Here is a 22,581-nt window from a genome sequence, read left to right as displayed (position 1 = left end):
TGGAATAGTGATGGATTGTCATGTTCCTTTTTTATTGTGGAATTAAATCCCTTTATCTTTGATAATATAAAGTGAGGACATGTATACTTTTCAAAGATAGAACCATTTCTGTAAAGCAGTATTATATCCAAGCTAATGTGAACATGGGAAAACATGATAAACTGGCTACATTTCAGTAAAGTTCTCCCATACAGAATATCTTCCTTTAAAGGAAAGCTACTGATATGCACTTCTCAAGTCCTCTGGAGAGCTTATAGAGGCTCTTCTTTACTGTGAAAGTACTGAGAGATTTAGATTTCCTTTCTGAACAGAATTAAGTCAGTGTAGACCTCATGATGTTAAGATCAGAATATAGTTTTAATTTTTCAAGAGATTCTAACCTTTGTAAAGATCCTGAACAGGAAGCAGTAATACAAGGATGCAAAATATCAACTTCCCTTGAATATTTTCTCTCATCATTTTAATCTCCAGTACTTCACATGTATTAGGCAGACAACATGTATTTTTCATGTGAATTGACTGTAAATGTTTTCAACTGGTCCATACAATTAATGCTGTCAAGCTCCAGATTTGACTATTCTTGGAAAGCTGACTTCTTTTGATGTTACAGTAAGCAGAAGCCGAAATATTTACCAATGGTTCTTTATACTTTAAAATCTACCTTCTAAAGTGAAGGAGCACTAACATTCTATGACATTCTATTCTTAGACAAGGCACTAGGAGAACCAAATTATAATTTGTCAATCTCTTGATAAGTAGGGCCAGAGTAGGGGGAATTAGCATTTTAGTGCATTGGAGTTACATACATCAATGATATTTGGAATGTATGTTTCTGATATGAGTTACACTTGGCTCTTGGGGTACAGAACCATCTGTCATGGGCAGGTTGAAAAAGTATTCCCAAAGACACTTTTTCAGTGGTTTTCTTCTTTTTGTTTTGTTTTGTTTTTCCCTGAGCTTCTACCAGCATGTTCTATCCCCCATCCCTGATCTACATATTCTTTCTTTAGGTATTTATTTCTTATGTATTTATTTATGCATTAATAACTTTAATAGGATTGGGCCCAAGCCTTTCCCTATCTGGTCTTGACACTATTTAGCCTCCTAAGGAAGTTGCCTCTCCCTAAGATGACCACTTGTTGTATAATCATGGTTTAATTCATATATCCATTATATTGATGGTCTTACTAACACCTCACTACCACCCTACAGCTATATAATTCGGTGTAAATATATGCATTGTGAGGATCTGACATCATGATTTCTTATACCAGGCAATTACTTCTAAATTGAAAGCAGGAAAGAGTGGCTAAAATTTCCTTTTTCTGATTTCTGTTCCATAAGCAAGACAAAGATATTTAATCATGTAACATTTATTGTTGATTAAAAACCTTTATACGTATAGGAAGCTACCACAAAATATTAAATATTTCTAAAAGTTATACTTAAATTTCTTCCTGATCTGCTTAAAACACACACACACACACACACACACCCCTCAAGAGACTCAGTGATTTTCTCACTTCTTAAGATATGGGTTTTTTTTTTAAACTATATAATCACATTTACATGTTTACTAAAAAATTTGTCACAGTGGGAATAAGTATTTTACAGTTATATGAGACTGACAATTTACAGAGGAAATGAGGCACAGTAGAATGGAAGCACCTTCTAGGGTTGACAATTTGCCAAGAATTGTCACATATTATACTCCTAGATCTGCTATTTCTTTGGAATTTTAATTAACCAACAATCCTTGCTTACTTCTCTTGCCATAAGTTCTGTAAATAACAACAGCCAATCTTTGGCTTTACTTATTGTTGTTCACGGTGAATCATGTTGGCACTGACCTTAGAGCCTTTTCAGAGGAATACTAATCTAGATGTGCACAAACTGCAAAGCAGAGGCCAGACTCCCTGGGATCTCACATAAAAGGGCTGCACGTTCATATATTCCTTCACTAACATATGCACCAGTTTCTAAATCTCCATCTAAGTTTTTCACAAGTGATGGGGCACAGGGCTGATTGTTACTACTGCAAGAAGAGGAAAACAATATTCTATTTTCCATGGGTCTGTAAACCAGGATCCTTAATGTACTGAGGACTAGTTTTATCCCTATTGTAGCAAATGTATCAGACACTGAAACCAGCATACATTGCTTCATTTGTGTTATAGGTAGCATGTGATTATTACTACTGTGATATTAATATCCTTTCACATCATTCACTGAATGATATACTAGCTTTCTGAATTTTCATGAAAATAGTATGACTGAGGTATAATTTTAAATTCTATACAATAAACTTGCTTTGCTGATATTAGCATTTAAAGATCAAAGTGATCCAAAGATTATAGATAAATTTGAAAAGTAGAGAAAAGTATTTTCAACAAAGAAATAGAAAGAAACATACAAAATGTTTCATTTCAAATGTGTTATTTTTAAAGTAAGTTTTCTTTTAGGAAAGCAGCAAATATTTAAAAAGATGAAAGTATCCATAGCATTCATACTTTTAGTAACTTACTTTGATTTAAAGAACACTGGAATTTATTGAAAAATAAATGTTACTTATTTAAATGTTACTTTAATTAAAAATTCTCTTGGATACATCTCTTACTGACAAAAAAAAAAAAAAGAACACTGGCATTAAGCTAATAAAATAACACATTGTATTGCATGTATACATTTTGCTTTGTTTGTCAAAGATACTTTTAAAAGACAAGACTTAGCTATAAAACTAATTCCATATAATGAGAAAACAAAGGTAATCTATTTTCCAGTGATATTTAATGTGTAACAAATATTAAGGTAATATCACTAGTGTTAACAATTAGCAGATTATTATGTTATTCTGGCCTTAATAGAAAAGAATAACAATCTACAACTTTCACAATATTGCAGTAAATTAGTGACAAACATCTTAAAGGTTTAAGTTATGACTTCCAAATTTCTATGCCAGACATTTTAGAAAATGGCAAAGCATAATCTAAGCTCCCACAGAATAATCCATCATTTCTATTTATCTATAGAAATCTGAAAGTAATTTGATTCAGGGACAAAACCCAGCTAAACCCTTAAAAATTAATAATATACATTAATTGACTGAAAAGAATGGCTTTAAAAATTGCCTTTGTAATTCAATCAATTGATAGGAAAATGTGCTAGATAAACAGTTGCAGACAAGGCATAAAAAAGTGAATTTTCAATTGTTCTTTAGATCAGGAGACATTCAAGAGATTTTTATAACTGATGATTAACATAATTGGCAAGTTCCAATTTCTCTGTTTGCAAACAAGCAGCTTGCATTTTGAATTTAAGATGTGGGGAGAGAAATAGCAGTTTTGACTGTGAAAATCTGCTAATGAAAGCTGCTACTTCATGCTCAATGCATAGAAATTGCATAACTACTGCAGTGAATTGATATTCACTGAACTTCACAAAAATACGAAAGAATGTACTTCATAGCTTACTACTTCTCAAACAACTACTACTGAAGAAGAAAGCAGCTGAACAGGCTAATAGAGAAATGCTGTTAGTGAATATATACAAGGAAGACAAAACTAGATACTTTTAATTCATGATAAAAATTTCAGGTACATAAGATGTCTTCTTTCTTCTCCTAGATATATAGAATTAATAATCAATCCAATAGTAATATTATTAAAAAGTAGTCCTACACCAGATCAAAGATAGATGTAAACTATTAAATGGCAAATGGAAATGTTAATACAAAACTTGTTGGGGTCAAAATGTGTATTATATCTATGAGTGTATTAGAAAAATTACCTACGGAAATCAGCTGCTACTTTAATACCTGTACTTAGTATACAGTTAGGGATAACTAACAATATACAACTATCTCTTATAGGAGATTAACTTTAGTTTTTTTAAGTAATACCAACAGCAGTTAATATTTTAGTTATAGTAACATCACCATCATCAAAATAGTTAACAATATAGATTGAATAATTTATCAAAAAAACAAAATTAAAAACTGTTATTATCCCTAATTAACCTACGAGTAAACTGAGACAGAGATATTTAGCAAGTTGATTAGGGTCACAGAGCTAATAAGTGATAGACCCAATGTGTATATTTGGCAGTTTGGATCCATGAAAGACCTAATGCAAATGATTTAGCACAAAATTCCATTGTTTGAAATAACAGCTGGAGCAAGGCAAAGGAATACGCTACTGGCTCCTTTTGTTTCCCGTTTAGTCAGGGACTTTTCCAGCCAATCATATACTTAAGTAGCAAAGTGAAAGAAAGAAAAAAAAAAAGAGGACAGACTTTGCTTAAAAGTCACAATAGATTTCCACTTTCAAATATGATGAAGAATTATCTTGCTTCAGACCAACACTATCAGCTAGAAAAAGCAAAAACTAATGAAACAAAAAGAAATACCTGAGAGAATTAAAGCCATCAGGAATGAGAGGCCAAAATCAAAGAAAGAAAGCAACCACAGAGAGGTTAGTCAATATTCTGCTCACCTTCCTTTCCCTTTGCATTTAATAATTCTTTGTGCAAAGCGATAGGCTGAAGTCCATGATTAGGATGTAGGCAGAAAACCAGATGTACTAACAATCTTGCAAAAAAAGACTTAGAATTGACCTTTAAGAGTAATTATCAAATCTAGGAAACAATGAAGTAACAGCTTTATAATGCTGAAATAAAGCCATTGTAAGACCCTATATACAGTAAAAAAAAAAAAAAAAAAAAAATCCTTCAAAAGTAAAAACTAAATAAAAATATTTGCAAATGATTAAAAACTGAAAAATTCACTACCAGAAACCTGATACTAAAACAAATATAAAATAAATGTCTTCACACAGAAGGGCAATGATCCCAGAGTGAAATGTAGAACTCCAGGAAGTAAATAAAGAGCAAATGAAAAAATACAGATCATAAATAACAAATATAACAATGTTTGCAATATATGCATAATTTAATGTATGGCAAAAGTAGCTAAAAGAGAAAGTCAGGGTAAAAGTGTTCCAAGGCCATAGCATTATCTGATAAGTGGTATCATTACATTATTACAAGTCAAGGATGCATATTATAACATATAGCGTAACTACTGCAATACACACTCTGCTAGAAAACCATTAGCATGACCTTTTACACTCTAGATGTGAATAGACTATCCTAGCTCAGTGTCCTTAGCTTTAAAGGAAGGCAGATGACAGAAGACTAAGGATGTTACTCGGGCAGCATCAGTCATGCTTCTTCTGTGGGAATTCTCACAAAAATCCAGGGGTAATTCTCTGGCCTACCAAGTGAAAGGTTAGGAGTAAGGCAACATACCAGAGTATGGAAGCAACTTTATCTTAGAAGCTGTAGGCTCCCTATAAGAAGCCTTGGGTATAACTTTCAGATCCCTGCAAAAACAGAAAACCAAGCAAACAAACCAAAAAACTCTCTTAAGATGTCATTCTACTCAGAAGGAAAATCAAAGCTGTGTCTTCCAAGTGGTATTTATAAATTAATCCATGTCCCCCAACTCCCAGTCCAGCTGCTGGGGGTTTCCTAGTTAGTCCGACAACTGAAATACTGCTATCATAGGCCGCTGTTAAGTGAAAAACAGCTAAGTGAAAGTTAACCCAAGGTCAGTTTCCCATATAGAAAGAGAGTTTTGTTAACACTATACTCACAGATATGAAAGGAATAGTAACAAGCTGAATACTAAAATTCAGTTGATCAAGAAGACATCACGGAGAGAAAAAGAGGGATGAAAATCCAGTGGGACAAAGAATAAACAAATCCTAAGATAGCTGATATAAGCCCAAAGTTATAAGTACTTCAGTTAAATGCAAATAGGCTAAATGTTTAGGTAAAACTTGTAGAATGAGTTAGGAAATAACAATACCTATGGGCCACAGATCACGATGGCAAAACAAGAAGAGAAGGTGCTCACCTCCCCCCATGAACACAGCAAAAATACATCTACACATGAAACAATTCTCACTGAAAACTAACTGGAAACTGGCTGAAGGACTCCTGCACAACCAAGAAGTTGTAAGAAAGATATACACCTAATCAGGTAGGAAGGGAAGAAAAGCGATCAGGTAAGGACCTATGCCCCTGGGAGGGAGCGCAGAGGAAAAGGAAGATTACAGGGGTGGACACCTGCACTGGGAATTGAGCAGTGCAAGCCAAAGCCTTCATACCCTGTCACGGGGTCCTATGTGGGAAGAACACGCCCCCTTGGCTGCCAGGAGGATCACTGGGATTAACAGAAGGAAAAGCCTAGACTGTTCATGAGGAGCATGTGAACATACAGACATGCCCCCAAGGCAGGGCAGAGAGAGATCTGCTCTGGTGGCTGCAGGGTTTCCTGTGACAGCAGCTTGCCCAAGCCCAGCAAATGCTCTACACCCACTCGCTCATGTCATAGTGTGTTACTGGATCTGGGGCAGCCAAGATCAGGAAAGGACTCAACTGTGGGACACAGAGGTGACCCAGTTCCAGGGAAGAGTATCTGGGATTGGGGGCAGCAAGTGGCAGTGGCCAGGCACCTCTGTAAACAGACAGTGTATGGGGTCCTCAGAGAAAGAAAACCAGGTATGACTTTCTTGACATAAGAGAAGCCATTTTTGGCCTAAGGTATTTTGTGATCTAAGCCTGGCTACAATGCTTGCCCTTAAACAGGTTCCAATGATGAATAATGTTAAGAGAACAAAAGAATGCAGAAACAAAGGACTGTTATCAGGGAAGAGAAGTAACAATCGCAAAAATAATACAGTTGTAAAGACTCTCAGTTCTCTTTAAATGGTAAAGATTAGCCTGAAGTGCTCAACCACCAGACCAGATGGAACCTAAGGGATGATTTTGACCTTTTCTGACCCTGTTGACTTCAGGCAACTAAAGTTTGGACTCTGTCAACCACCCAAGATCCTAAATGAATATGCTTGTAACCTTAGCTTAAAATTTCCCCAATTTTGCTGCTTGGGGAGACAATGCTGTGGGAAAGATTCCTCAGTGTCCTCTTTGCTTGCTTCGAGTAATAAATCCTTCCTTCTCCTGATCTTTGGCTTGGTTATATCTTTTGACTCAACATCCAACAAAAGGTGAACCCAGTTTTGGGGTAACAGGTCCTTGAAAACTGGGTTTTGGTAATCTGGTAACAGGTCCAGATTTCTCATGTTGACCACTCCACCACAGCTCACCCCCAGCATATGCCAAGAGGCCATGTGGGCCCCACCTGCACTGCAAAGAGATTCCACACCAGGATAGGGGCAGCAGAGGCTGAGTATAGTGATCAGGTGTGAGGAACAAAGGGGACTTGCACCGAGACTGTGTCTGAGTAGAGTCATGGATGCCTGCACAGAAGTTCATCAGAACTGTCCACAGTGGACACAAGCTGACAACCTGCACAAGCTCCACTTGCATCAGCATTCTCCCTCTTTGGGTCAAGCGATCCTATGTTGGCAAAGGGAAAAACACACACTTAAAGGTACACAGCCAGCTCAGGCCTGACCCTCAGGGTTTGTGCTCCAGCAACTTGGGATCAGATTCCACTCCCTATAGGGCAGCAGTGGCCACTGAGCAGAGGGGAAGTCCTGTCTCACACCAGATGCCAGCTCTAGCCCCTCCACCTCTAGCTCGACCTCTCACCAAGGCGAGGCCTGCCAGCACACTCTGAGGAAAGACATGACTTATGTCCATGTCAATTCCAGCTCTCCCAACAAAGGCATTGGGAACATGAATTCTATTCTGTATAAGGATGCTCTCACATAATACCACACTTTCAAGATAGCAGTAGGTAAATTTCTAACCTAAATTCATAGCAGCAAAGTTAAGCAAAATGAAAAAGCAGAGGAACTACTCTCAATTGAAAGAGCAAGAGAAAATCCTAAAAAAATAATGAAACAGAAGTAAACAATTTAACAGATAGAGAATTCAAAGCATTGGTAATAAACATGTTAACTCGGGAGAGATTGATGTACACAGTAAACATGTTAACAAGAAACCAGAAAATGTTTTTTTTTTTAAGACCCAATCAGAGATGAATAATTCAACAGTGAAATTAAACATACACACACACACACAGACACAGACACAGACACACACACACACACACACACACACGGAAGAATGAATAATTGATATAAAATTATGAACACCCAAGTGTTTGGAATATAGAATAATGAAAATCACTTAATCAGAACAGCAAAAAGAACTTTTTAAAAAATGAAAACAGTCTGCAGTAGATCTCTGGGATAAGATTAAGCATGCCAACATTTGCATTATGGGATTCCAAAAAGAAGGAGAGAGAGAGAAGGGGATCAAAAAAGTATTTGAGGAAATTATGGCTCAACTTCCCAAACCTAAAAGAAACAGATATTCAGGTACAGGAAGCACAGAAACTACCAAATAAGATGAACTCAAATAGACTCACACCAAGACATGTAATTAAAAAGTTAAAGATAAAGGGAAAATTCTAAAGGCAGCAAAAGAGTCATATACAAGGGAATCCCCAGAAGGCTATCAACCGATTTCTCTGCAGAAATTCTGAAAGTCAGAAGAGAGTGGCAGGATGTTTAAAGTCCTGTAAGGGAAAAACCTGCAAACTAGGATCATCTATCCCAAAAGATTATGATTTAGAATAGAAAATGAAGTAAATAATTTATAAGACAATGAAAACCAAAAGAATTCAGCAATAACAAATCAACCCTAAAAGAAATGTTGAAGGTTCTTCTCTATGGAAAAGAAGCAAGAATGTATAGGAAAGGGAAAATTCTAATAGGAAAAGCAAATATACAGTAAAGATTGAAAACTACTTAAATAAGCCAGTATATAGATTAAAAAGCAAATACAAAAAATTGTAAAAGCAACTATAATTAAAATAAACAGTAAAAAGATAAGCATGAAGATGTAAAATATGACATCAAAAACACAGAATGTGAGGTAAAGAAGTAAAAAATATAGATTGATTAGAATGTTTTTGAATTTAAATGACTACCAGTTTAAAACAAGTAGATACAGTTATAGGTCAACATGTTTCCATGGTAACTACTAATCAATAACATACAAAAGAGAAACAAAAACTAAAAAGAAAGGAGCACAAGCACATTACTAAAGAAAATCATCAAACAAGAGAAAAAAAAAGAACATAGAAGAGCTACAAACACAAACAAAAAAGTAATAAAATGGTATGTACTTATTGCATACATACCTATCAATGATTAATTTAAATGTCATTGGACAAAATGCTCTAATCAAAGGACATAAGGTGGTTGACTGGATTTAAAAAAAAAATAAAAGACCCTTCTATATACCGCCTACAAGAGACTCACTTCAGTACTAAACATACAGACAAAGTGAGAGGAGGGAAGATATTTCATGCAAAGGGAAATGACAATAAAGTGAGGATAGCAATACTCCTATCGGACAAAATAGACTTTAAAAGAAAATCTAAAACAAAAGACAAAGAAGGGTATTATATAGTAACAAAGAAATCTATACAAGAAAAGGATATTATACTCATCAATTTATATGTACTCAATGCAGGAGCACCTAAATATATAAAGCAAATACTAACAGACATAAAGGGAGAAACTGACAATGACAGTGGGGGACTTTAAAAGTCCACTTACATCAATGGACAGATAATCAAGACAGAAAATCAATAAGCCAACAGTGGTCTTCAATGACACAACAGAGCAGTTGGACTTAATAGATAGCTATAGGAAATCCTATTGAAAAACAACAGAATGCACATCCATTTCAAGTGTACATGGAACTTTCTCCAGGACAGATCATATGGTAGGTCATAAAACAAGTCTCAACAAATTTAGGAGGATAGAAATTATATCAAGCACTTTTTCTGACCACAAAGGTATGAAGCTAGAAATCAAATACAGAAAGAAAAATAGGAAAAGAACAAATGTGGAGACTAAACAACATGCTACTAAAAAAAAATGGGTCAATGAAGAAATCAAAGAGGAAATCAGAAAATACCTTAAGACAAATGAAAATGGAAACAAAACACTCCAAAATCTATGGGATGCAGTATAAGCAGTTCAAAGAGGGAACTCACAGTGACACAGGCCAACCTAAAGAAACAAGAAAAAAATCAAATAAACAACTAACCTACATTCTAAAGGAAATAGGAAAAGAAGAACAAACAAAGCCAAAAGTCAGCAGAATGAAGGAAATGATAAAGATCAGAGTGCAAATAAATAAAATAGAGATTAAAAAAGCACAAAATCAATGAAACCAAGAGCTACAATTTGCAAAGATAAAACTGATAAAACTTTAGTCAGGCTTACTCACCAAGAAAAATGAGAGGGCCCAAATAAACAAAATAATAAATGAAAGAAGAGAAAAAGCAATTGATACCACAGAGATACAAAATATCACAAGATTACTACAAACAGTTAGATCCCCCAAAATTGGACAACTTAGAAGCAATGGACAAATTTCTAGAAATGTACAACCTGCCAAGACTGAATCAGTAAGAAACAAACAATTTGAACAGACTGACTACTAGCAGTGAAATTGAATTTGTAATTAAAAAAAAAACCAAAAAAACAAAACAAAAAACCTCTCAGCAAATAGAAGTCCAGGACCTGATGGCTTCACAGGGGAATTCTAACAAACATATAAGGAAGAACCTAATACCTATACTTTTCAAAATATTCCAAAAATTTGAAGAGGATGAAACACTCCCAAATTAATTCTATGAGGCCACCATTACCCTTATATCAAAAGCAGACAAAGGCACTACAAATAAAGAAAATTACAGGGCAATATCTTTAATTAATAGACATATAAAATTCCTCAACAAAATAACAGCAAACTGAATCTAAAAATGTATATAGAAAGGATCATACACCATGATCAAGTTGAATTTATTCCAGGGACACAAGGATTATTCGATATTCACATATATATCAATGTAATACACTGCAATGACAAAAGGAAAGATAAAAATCACATGATCATCCTAATATACGCAGAAAAAGTACTTGACAAAATTCAACACCTATTTATGATAAAAAAAACTCACATCAAAGTGGATATAGAGGGAACCTATATCAACATAATAAAAGCCACTTACAACAAATCCACAACTAACATCACAATCAATGGTGAAAAGCTGAAAGCCTTTCCTATAATTTCAGAAACAAGACAAGGATGCCCACCCTCGCCACTTTTATTTAACATAGTACTGGAAGTCCTAGCTACAGCAATCAAAGGAATTGAAAAAAAGGCTTCCAAATTGGAAAGGAAAATGTAAATCTGTCATACTGCAGATGACATGACACTTTAGATAGAAAACCCTTAAAGTCGCCACACCAAAACTATTATAACTAATAAATTAATTCAGCAAAGTTGCAGGACACAAGATTAATATACAGAAATCAGTTGCTTTTCTATACACTAATTATGAGCTACCAGAAAGAGAAAGTTAAAAAAAATCGTGTTTTAAATTACATCAAAAAGAATAAAATACCAAGGAATAAACTTAACCCAAGAGATGAAAGACCTATACTCTGAAAACTATAAAATATTCATAATAAATTAAAGATGACACAAAAATGGAAATATACTCTGTATTCTTGGATTGGAAGAATTAATATTGCTAAAATGGCCATACTACCCAAAGCAATCTACAGAACTAGATCCAATAAACTAAAATTCATATGGAACCACAAAATATCCTGAATTGTCAGTTATTTTGTGAAATAAACACAAAGATGAAGATACAACCCTCCAGTACTTCAGACTGTACTTCAAATGTATAGTAATCAAAATAGCAGGCACAAAAACAAATTGTAGCAATATTTTTTTGGATCAGTCTCCAAAGGCAAAAGAAATAAAAGCAAAGATAAATAAATAGAACCTATTAATTTAAAAGCTTTTGCATAGTAAAGGAAACCGACAAAACAAAAGGCAACCTACAGAATGGGAGAAAAATTTGCAAATGATACGACTGGCATGGGGGCCAAAATCCAAAAAATATAAACAGTGCATACAACTCAGTATCAACAACTCAGGAACATGAAAAATGCTCAACATCACTAATTATTAAAGAAATGCAAATAAAATCTACAAAGTGGTATCACCGCACACCTGTCAGAATGGCTATCATCAAAATGCCTACAAATAAGAAATGTTGGTGAGTATATGGAGAAAAGGGAACCTTTGTACGCTGTTAGGAATGTAATTTGGTGCAGCCATTATGGAAGACAGTACAGAGGTTCCTTAAAACACTGAAAGTAAAACTACCATTTGATCCAGCAACCCCACTCCTAGGTATATGTTCAGAAAAACCAAAAACTCTAATTCAAAAAGATATGTGCACCCTAAAGTTCATAGCAGCAGTATTTAAAATATAAAATATGGAAGCAACCCAAGTGTCCATTCAACAGACAAATGGATAAAGAACTACTGTGTGTGTGTGTGTGTGTGTGTGTGTGTGTGTGTATACATACACAAATACATATAAATACAGTGGAATATCACTTGGCCATAAAAAAGAATGAAATTCTGCCACTTGAAGCCACGTGGATGCACCCAGAGAATATTATGCTTAATGAAATAAGTCAGAGAAAGACAAATACGGTATATCACTTACATGTGGAATCTAAAAAACAATACAAAGGCATATTGTAAACAGAAACATATTCATAGATACAGAAAACTAGTGGTTACCAGCAGGGAGAGGGCAGGGGAAGGGGCCCACTAGGGATATGGGATTAAGAGGTACAAACTACTATGTATAAAATAAATAACCAACAAGGATATATTGTACAACATAGGGAACTACAGTCATTTTGTAATAACTGTTAATACAATATAAACTGTAAAAATACTGAATCACTATGACATACCTGAAACTAATGTAATATTGTAAACCAATTACACATTAATAAAAACAAAAAATTAACAATACCTATAGTGCTTACTGAAATCACACATTTAGTGTAAGAAAAGAAAAATGTAAGGATAAAAGATGCATATATGAAGTACACTAAGCAAAAAGAAAGTAATAAAAAGAAGGAAATTACATATGATAAATGGGTTAATAACAGAAATTAAGAATTCATGAGCATTATGAAAGTGGAATTGCTAAATGATAGCTATTCAAATTATATGAATTTAAAACTAAAAATTATGAAAAAATACAAATCAGAATAGGAAATTTTCAGATTATTTTCTCAATAACTATTAGAACAAACAAAAAATATGCAAATATACAGAAGTCCTGACAACACAATTATGAGACTTGACCTACTTGATATACATAAATCTATATAACCACAAAAAGACATAATGTTCAATGTTTTAAGGTGTGCATGAAAAATTAACCATATAGTAGCCACAAAGCAAATCTGTAAAAATTGCAAAATCTATTGAAAGACGCCAAAAGAAAATAAGAAAATCCTCAAAAGAAGGGAATTGGCAATATATTTTAAAATAACCCTTGGATACAAAAATTTTTCAGTGGAAATTGTAAGATGTTATGTAAATAATAAGGAAAATATGATATATTAAACTTTACAGATTATATCAAAGCTCTGAGGAGGGAGGGATAAAGCAGGAGTTTGAGATTAACATACACACACCACTATATATAAAACAGATAAACAACAAGGAACTACAGTATAGCGGAGGAACATATATTCAATATCATAATTTATAATGGAAAAGAATCTGAAAAACAATAAATATATATGTGAATAAATCTTTGCTGTATATCTGAAGCTAACACAACATTGTAAATTAACTATACTTCAATTTGTAAAATGGGTAATTCTTTTTAAATTAAAAACTGAAAAAGCTCATAGGGATAATTTATAGCCTTAGAAGCACACAATAGCAAAAAATAAAAGGATTAAATAAATGATATTTCATGAAGTTAGAAAAGTAATGACATATTAAAACCAAAGTATAGAAAGAAATAATTCAAAGCTGGAGTTAGTAAAGAAAAATATTTAATATAAATAAAATTAAACCAAAATTTTGTTTGTTGAAAATACCAATACAAAAAATAAACTCTCCGCAAATCTGTTTTTTAAGAGGAAGAGAAGGCACAAATTTCTTGTATCAGGAGTAAAAAAGAAACATTGTAATATACACTACATACATTAAAAGTTAATACAATATTAAGAATGTTTTTATAAAATTGGAAAAATCCTAGGAAAATCTAAAATTTCCAAAAGGAAAGACAATCTGAATAATTCAATATCTAGCTATAAAATTAAATTTGTAAATAATTAAAATATTCCCACAAAGTCTATCTTAGCCCCAGATATCTTTACCAATGCTTTCCTAAAAGTATTTAGATACACAAGTTTCTTCTGTATAGTACAGGGAACTATATTCAATATCTTACAGTAACCTATAATGAAAAACAATATGATAACGAATATATGCATATGTATATATGACTGAAACATTGCTGTACACCAGAAATTGACACAATATTGTAAACTGATTATATTCAATTAAAAAAACTAAAAATAAGTATTTTGAAATAAGAAAGATCATATGCAAATTCTTCTGTAACATCAAGAAATGCAGAATATTTCCCAGTCATTTTCTGAAGTGACAAAATTTACACGGTCATTATAAAAAAGAAAAATCACAGTTTAATCACTATCATGAATATATTAGAAAATTATAAGCCAAAATATAAACAATAATTCCAGTGGCATATAGAGACAATAATATATCATGAAATAGTACATTTTTTCCCCAAGGGACAAGATGAATTTAGCATTCAAAAATCAAATAGCTTAGCACATTAATTTCATGTAGAATAAAAATATAATTTTAATAGATACAGAAAAGGCTTATGTTTAAAGCCAACACATTAATGATAAAAAACTTTTAGTCAACTATAATTAAAAAGGTGCTTCTTTAAATTGTAAAGACTATCTATAAAAACACATACGTAAAATTTTATATTTAGTTGGTGAAATCTGAAAACTTTTTCATAAGTGATTTGAGAATGTCCAGCATCTTCACTAACATTTAACACTGTCATGGGAAGTACCAGATAGAATTATAAGAAAAAGAAAAAAATTAAGTAGGAATTAAAAAGGACTAAAATAAAATCACCATCTTTCACAGGTAATAATTTCGTACACGTAGAAAACCCAAAGTCGATTATAATTGAGAAATGAATGCATAAAGATCCCTGGACACAAGAACAACTGCTTCATCAATTTTGTGTTATCTATGCATACAGACATACATCTACACAACAAACTGGGCAACTCAACATTTTAAACCTCAAATCTGCCCTGCATACAATGGAGATGCTCAATTATGCTCTAGTCTTCCTTCTATACCCATCACTTGAGTATCTGAAGAAAGTTCCCCTAAAAAATGAGAAATCCCTATACTTTGCTTCATAGAATTTCAGAGGTCTCTTTTACCTTCATACTAGTTGATTTCTGAAGTTCTTTCAGCTCTAAACATCTGTGATTTCATGATTTATGAATATAGTCTACAGATCTGCACACTCTCAAGACGAGCTGAGTAGCTCCATTCATCATTCTCCCTGGCTTCCTATGACATCCTCACTCCTTTCCACACTTTATGGTCCACCTACATTCCTGGAACATGGAAACAGTGTTCCCACTCCTTTCAGACTTACTGAAATATTTTATTGTTTATAAAAGTATTAAATTAAATGAAGGCTGATCAGTTCTTTGAATAATTTATAATACATCATGAGGATAAATCTATCCACTCATAATCAGTCATTGTGCTTGGTAATTGCATATTATACTGTATCATGTATATGTATATATCTAGAAATTATCTATGTTATTCCTTTTAAAATGTAATTTGTTATCTTATGTCATTGACTGTATATTTAATATATACCTTACTGATACCTGACTTTTTAAAAGCAATAGTGTTAACATGTAATCAAGGATTTAAAAGTGAAGGTAACATTCCCTTACACAGAGAGATCGTATGTATTAGAAGTTAAAATGCATTCATCAACCAGGGACACTGGTTTTTAAGTAAAGCATGACTGAGTTGTCTAATAGAGTAATGCCATATTTGTAGTACCTTAAAAGCTCCTGGTGTTAAGAAGGATTAATGTACTTATACGTACTATCCATGAAACTCATGATTTTAGTTTTTTTTTTCTTAACTTACAGTAACAGACTATACACATTTACACTGAGCTCTGAGAAAAATGTAGTATTATTCTTTCATTTTGCAAAGGAAGTAATAAATCTTCTCCAATTGATTAATATTATTAAAATGCATTGTGACTCAAAGGAATGAAAACTTATGAAAAGCCAGTTTTCTTGGCAAAACCTATTTCACATCTTCACAGCAATTCAATTTAACTTAACAAATATTACCGAAGTAGTCTCAAACATTTCAACTTCAAAAGAATCAGTATTACTATAGTAAGTATATAAAATATGCAAACCAACATCAATAGGTTAAAATGCTCATTATTTGCATATTATTTACAACACCCCAAACTAACGTCAATAATTTGTTAAGAAAAAAAACTTCCCCAATTGTAAATTAATATTTATATGTTAAGATACAGAATTATTTTATTTCTTTACCTTCTTTTTTTTTTTAAGTGAAGTACAGTCAGTTACAATGTGTCAATTTCTGGTGTACAGCACAATGTCCCAGTCATGTATCTACATACATATATTCATTATTTCTTTACTTTCAAATGAATTTTAGCATAAAGCAAAGCAAACTATGCCACAAAGTAATACATCAAACAAAATACATTGCTTCACTTTAAAGTTAAAACAAAATAGTCATTGTAAATATAGTTAAAATCATTTTATGCAAGATCTGAATTCATTTTATTTCCATCCTGCTACACAACATAGCAGAAGTCAAATCTAACATATATGACACTATCCAATCACACAATATTCCTAATATTCATAAAGCCAACTGTTTTCTGCTCCAGTGGTGCAGTGAATTAATTTAAATTGAGTGTATCTCAACATAAATTTTGAAATGCCTTTGCTATGTTCCTTCTATTAAAACTTGCATGAATTAAAAATTCATTAGACACCAAGTGAGTTACTATAAATTCTGAAACCTCTCAGTTATTTTATGTAGTTTATATTCATTCACCTTGATTTATACAAATTATTGGTATGTTAGAATTAATGAGTCATCACATCCTATATAAGATCATATCTTCCCTCATTCTATTATTCCTTTATGATTAAAACATTACATTCTGAAAGATGAGAAATATTACTGGCAATGTGGGTTTTGATGTATACGTCTTATTAAGCCAAAAGGATGTCAAAGCATTTTATTGTGCTGCCAAGAGAATGAAAGACATCAAAAGGCCAAATATGAGCAAACTAATGAAAAGAAGTTATCTTTGTACCCCTTTAAAGAGTTCATTTAACTTCACATTTATTCCTTTTAGTAGTTTCCATTTTTTAACTTTAATCGTGTTTTGTGCTAAGATTCAGCTATGGTTTTTATAATAAACTATTTCTTTAATTTATAATCAGTCAAATATCTATTTTCTATCTAGTTATTAATCCAAATGAACTAGTATCCCTTACTGTTGAATTATAATCCTAAAAACAAGTTATATTGTTCTGTTTTATTTTTAGATACTTCTGAACCCTTTACGTGTTACTCTTTTTTCAGGATGTAAATATTCCTAGACCAAAACTCATGTGTAAATCTGCACTATTTTCTGAGGAACACTGCATTATTTCATGGAAGATAGTAAAAATCAGACTTAATCTATTTTATAACTTTAAAATTTAGATTTAAAAATTTTATTTTACCTAGATTTTTACCTTTTGATACCTAAAATACAGAATTCAGAATTATGTGATTTTACTATGTGTCATTAATATTTAATAACCCAATTAAGATAGTTACATTGTGTTTATGTTGTTTCACCATTAACCTCCATCACTTTGACTTGTAGAGGTAGCAATATTTAAAAATTCAGCCTCTTTCTTAAATTTCCCATAGCCAACTCAAATTCAGCATGTTCAAATACGAATTTTTAATCCTCCTTAAGAATCTTTGTATGTCCATGATCCATGTCCCTATTAAAGTCATCACTGTCCATTCAATTTTACCAACTAGAAACTTGAAATCATTTCCTTTCAATTCCCATGGCTATTCAACTAACAGTCCTAGGAACTTCAAATCTTAGTTATCTCTTTAATTCATAGAGTTTCTTCAATCTTTATTGCTAATATCCTAATTTAAGTGCCATTACTTCTTCATTGTTTATTTGCAAAAGACTCAACCCATGTCCCAGCACTAGTCTCAAAACTGAAAAGTCATTTTTCACACAAGCATTAGAATTATCCTTAAAAAGGTATGTATCATTCCCAGGCTTAGTAACTTTTATGTCTGACACTGCACTTAATGTAAGGATCAAAATACACCCTGGACAAGCACATCCAAGCTTTCCTCATTCAGCTCCTGGAATGGTATTCTTTACTTACCTCTTTGCATTGTTTCCTTTGCCCACACAACCTGTGCTCTTTTTTGCTTCTATGCCTTTGCACTTATTTTTTCCACTGTCTAAAATGTTGTCTATCAAGTTGACTCCTTATTAGTCAGCCATAGCTACCAAGCTTTATCATGAGTAAGATAGATAAGAACCTCTCTACATCAGCAAGAGATTAACTATCAGAAAAAGAAGTTGAAAGAACAGGAGTTTCCAAATGCGAGCATGGAGGAAAACCTCCCACAACAAAACAGAATCAATCCATTAGGAAATCTACTGCCTTTGAGGGCAGCCCAGAAAAGAAGGACATAAGAATAGTCTTTAAGAATTAGTTTAGTTTTGAAACTATTTCTGGTGTGAAGAATCCATAATCAAGCCAATGTAATTACCGCCTCCACTGCAAATGACTCTTGACTCTCAAGAAGCTGAAGAATTCTAAATCTTTTATGAGTCCATTTAATGGGTGGAACCCATTTGCATTTAAACCCATATTGCAATCAAGTATATGGAATGTAGCATTGGTTCTCTTATTTTTTTTAGTATAAAACACTCTTACAAGGAGAGTGGGATGTGGATTGGGCAACCCAATTCACAGTGTTAATCAAATCATCTTTCAGAGATCAACATAAATATCACTCATTAAAGATTTAACTTGTCGTTCCCAGATAGGTCAGATCTTTGACAGGATGTGAGACTAGTCTATGGTCACAACTGTACTTGAATGAAGACCTAAGTAATTGCTTGTTACCTATCTAGCTTCCTCACTAGAACATATAGAATGTAACTTCCATGAAGGCAGGGACCAGGTCTGTTCATTACTGCAACCACAGCACCAATGAACCACCTTGCGTATGGCAAATATTGCACAAATATCATTGAATCAATTACCATGAGTCTATAGATTATCAGTAGGCACTGTATTTGTTTTCCATGAAAATAAAAAATTTTCTCAAGTATTGTATTAGGCTCATATAAAGAACTTTGATAAGACCAGTTGTGTATAATGCAGGGAGTTTTTGCTACACTGTGGTAAGTTTTACAGGAAAACCAAATGAACCCAATTGTCTTATTATAAATTGACTGGTTTAGCAATGTAAGTGAAGCAAAAGCAGGAATAAGTGAGGGAGAGGGGGGAGGGAACCTAAGTGACATTGGTAGTTTCTATTCATATCTTTAAAAATCTACTTAATATTAAAAAAGAAAATTCTGGGTTCTAAATTCAAGTCAAATAAGCACAATAAAATTAATAACAGAAGCATAAAAATCTCTTTACATTTACCTTCATGGAATGCATAAACTAGCATGCAGACATACACACAAAAATTTTTTTGATCCTATAGAAAATGTCATATACTAGCTTGAGAAATTAATTCTTTACTTTCAAAAATCCATTTGTCTATTTTCTTCAGTTACTTATATAAGAAAAATCATACAAAGCAAATAGAAAACATACAGGAAGAGAACCTTCTCAGACAACACAAAAAAAAGTGAAATAGAAGAAATGAGGGAGTATTGCATAATTTACTAATCCATCCTCTCCTGAATCTGACGTTGCCTACTCTTACCAAACAATTCACTATATTGTGTAGTAGAACTAATTTAAAAGTGTCAAGCTAAAAACAAAACAAAATACAAGGAAAGACTGAAAAACAATCACAGATTGAAGGAGACTAAGAAGTCATGATGACTAAGTGAATCATAGGATCCTGCACTGAGGCCTGGGTCAGAAAAAGAGTATTACTGAAAATACTTGTGAAATACAAGTTTGTAGTTAGTCAACAGTATTGCACCAATGCTAGTTTCTTACTTTTTATAAAAGTACCAGATGATACGAGCTGTTAACATTAGAGTTGGCGGGAAGGAGAGCATAAGGGAGCACCACTGTTTTAACAACTCTTCAGTAAATCTACATTTATTTCAAAATAGAAAGTAAAAAAACAAAAAACATAAACAAGCTTCTCGTTACCACAAACTGTGACTTGAAGTTCAGCTTGTTTTTTGTTTTCTATTTTATTTCAGATTGCTTCTATTTTTCTAGAATATAGCTGCATTTGACCAACCCTTCTTCAGATTTCTTAAGATTTCTGACTTTTAAAAATTGACTGGCAAAGTTAAAAAAAAAAAATTTATCCCCTGATCATTTCTTTATGCTGCCAATGTCATTCACATTCAAGATCTTTGACCTACAATTCTTCTAACTAAATTTCTACAGCATTGACTGCCATTCAAAGAAACATAAATACCACCCTCTGGGAATTGTATGTGCTGTATGGAAAGAAATGCTGTTATGTCAAATGATTCAGTTTGTTTTCAATTCATCATAAAATAGGTATATGGAAAAAGTTTGAAATTCAGGCTGGAATGATATATTTATTTCACTGATACAAGTCACACTGATGACCCCATCCCTTAGTGTTCATTGTATATAGAGCAGGAGACATAATGCAGCAGAACTGAAAAAGTTAAAGTGGCCATTCTAACGTCAAATAAATTACAGGATTAGATTACACATAAGTACCATTGCAAATTTAATATACCATGAGTCTATGTATACATTGATTTCCAGCAGTTGTATCAAATGATGCTTTTAAATTGTCCCTTCACAATTAATACTAGTTGCCTTCAAAGACTGAGCATTGACGAAAACTAGAGGAGTTGTTACTTTCATATAACTAAGTTTCCCCTGATGTCCACTCTTATCTCTAATCTATATACTAAGCACTAAATGAGCCCCTGACTCTTGGACAATTCCAGCCCCAGATGTTCACTCACAGCCTCCATTTACACACAAACAAAAGCTACCAAGAAGTGAATTGGCCTTATAAACTTATCCAGAATGACTGTTTCTATCCAAATTCTACTTTTATGCCTCTTTATTATGTATCATGTTATCTAAGAGTGGGGTATAAGCCTTGTTTCTGGGTCAGAGGCAGTGGTAGGTGAAGAATAAAAGGGTGAAATCCAGAATCAGAAGAATCGACAGATGTAGGGCAGAGGTGGTAATAAATGGCAAGTCGGTAGGATGGTCAAGATGAGGAAATTTGAGAAAAGTGGGTCAAAAAGGAAATACTGCTCCAAAACCATCTAACAATCTGATGTCAAGAAGCACACCCAAGATGGCAATCAATTTGGTCGGTCAGATAAGGTTTGGACAAGAGAATCAGATAGAGCACACTAGAGATTAGAGGACCTCTGGTTCAAGTAAAATCTGACCTCACACATGTACAGAATTTTCACTATATCCTGCTGGAATAAGATTCACTGAGTATGGCTAATCAGGTAAAGCCCAGTCTGCTGAATTGAAGTAATTCTCTTTTCTAAATCAATATTCTGAAACACACAAAGGTAAACTCCACAAAATGTAGTCTGTGCTTATAGCCTTTTTCTTTGATAAAGGCCACCAGAAAATATCCAATCATTTATACTTAAATTGACAATTCATTTAATTTCTCATACCCTTCTACAGAAAACAGATAAGGGCCTCTACCCACAAACATCTTTTGCATTCATCCCGTTTCCCTTATGTTATTGATTTAATTTCACCTCTCATCATTTCTCACAAGAAATTTCAATAACCTCTTAAATGTTTTCCTTATTAAATTTCTTTTCCATATTTAATTAATTTCCTCAAAGCCTGGCATGATTGTATCAACCATAGTCCAAGAATCGTTGACTGCTTACAGAATGAGCTTAACCTCTAGAATGAAAATTGTAGATCCTCCCTGGACAGGCTATGACATACACTTTCCAGAAAATTTGCCTGCTCATGTAGACTTTGTTGACCTCTATTAGATCACTTAATATTCCAAGCACTTTAATTTTTCCCCATATCTACACAATTACTTACCTTGCACTGTTCTAAGTCATTCTCCCTGCCCCCACCTTCACTTGTGAAAAATCCCACCATCCTTTACAGTTCAGCTTACATGCCACTATGCCTATCAATCACTGAGTATCTCCTACCAAATATTTTTCTTAGCTTGTATGTTCCTATCCATGATATTTACATTCTTACATGACACTAATCATATAGGCTTTCTTCATCAATTGATTATCAGCCATCAAGGTGAGGAGGCCTCTCTGGTTAACTCTACAGCTATCTAGATTGAATAACTGCGTAAGAATTA

The 22,581-nt window shown here is 33.2% G+C and overlaps 1 long non-coding RNA gene across 1 annotated transcript; it reads right to left on the bottom strand.

The window, feature by feature from the left end:
* Window positions 1-7,955: 7,955 nt before the first annotated feature.
* LOC116664208 lies at window positions 7,956-21,690 on the bottom strand. Its single transcript, XR_004320603.1, has 3 exons — window positions 21,681-21,690; window positions 21,248-21,252; window positions 7,956-8,440 (listed from the first exon to the last, which is right to left on the bottom strand). It is a non-coding gene; the product is annotated as an uncharacterized LOC116664208 (long non-coding RNA).
* Window positions 21,691-22,581: the final 891 nt, after the last annotated feature.

The sequence above is a fragment of the Camelus ferus genome, chromosome 6 (genome assembly GCF_009834535.1).
Source record: "Camelus ferus isolate YT-003-E chromosome 6, BCGSAC_Cfer_1.0, whole genome shotgun sequence".
Taxonomy (NCBI): domain Eukaryota; kingdom Metazoa; phylum Chordata; class Mammalia; order Artiodactyla; family Camelidae; genus Camelus; species Camelus ferus.
Note: the sequence above shows the minus strand (reverse complement) of the source record. Positions and strands in the feature narration are given on the sequence as shown.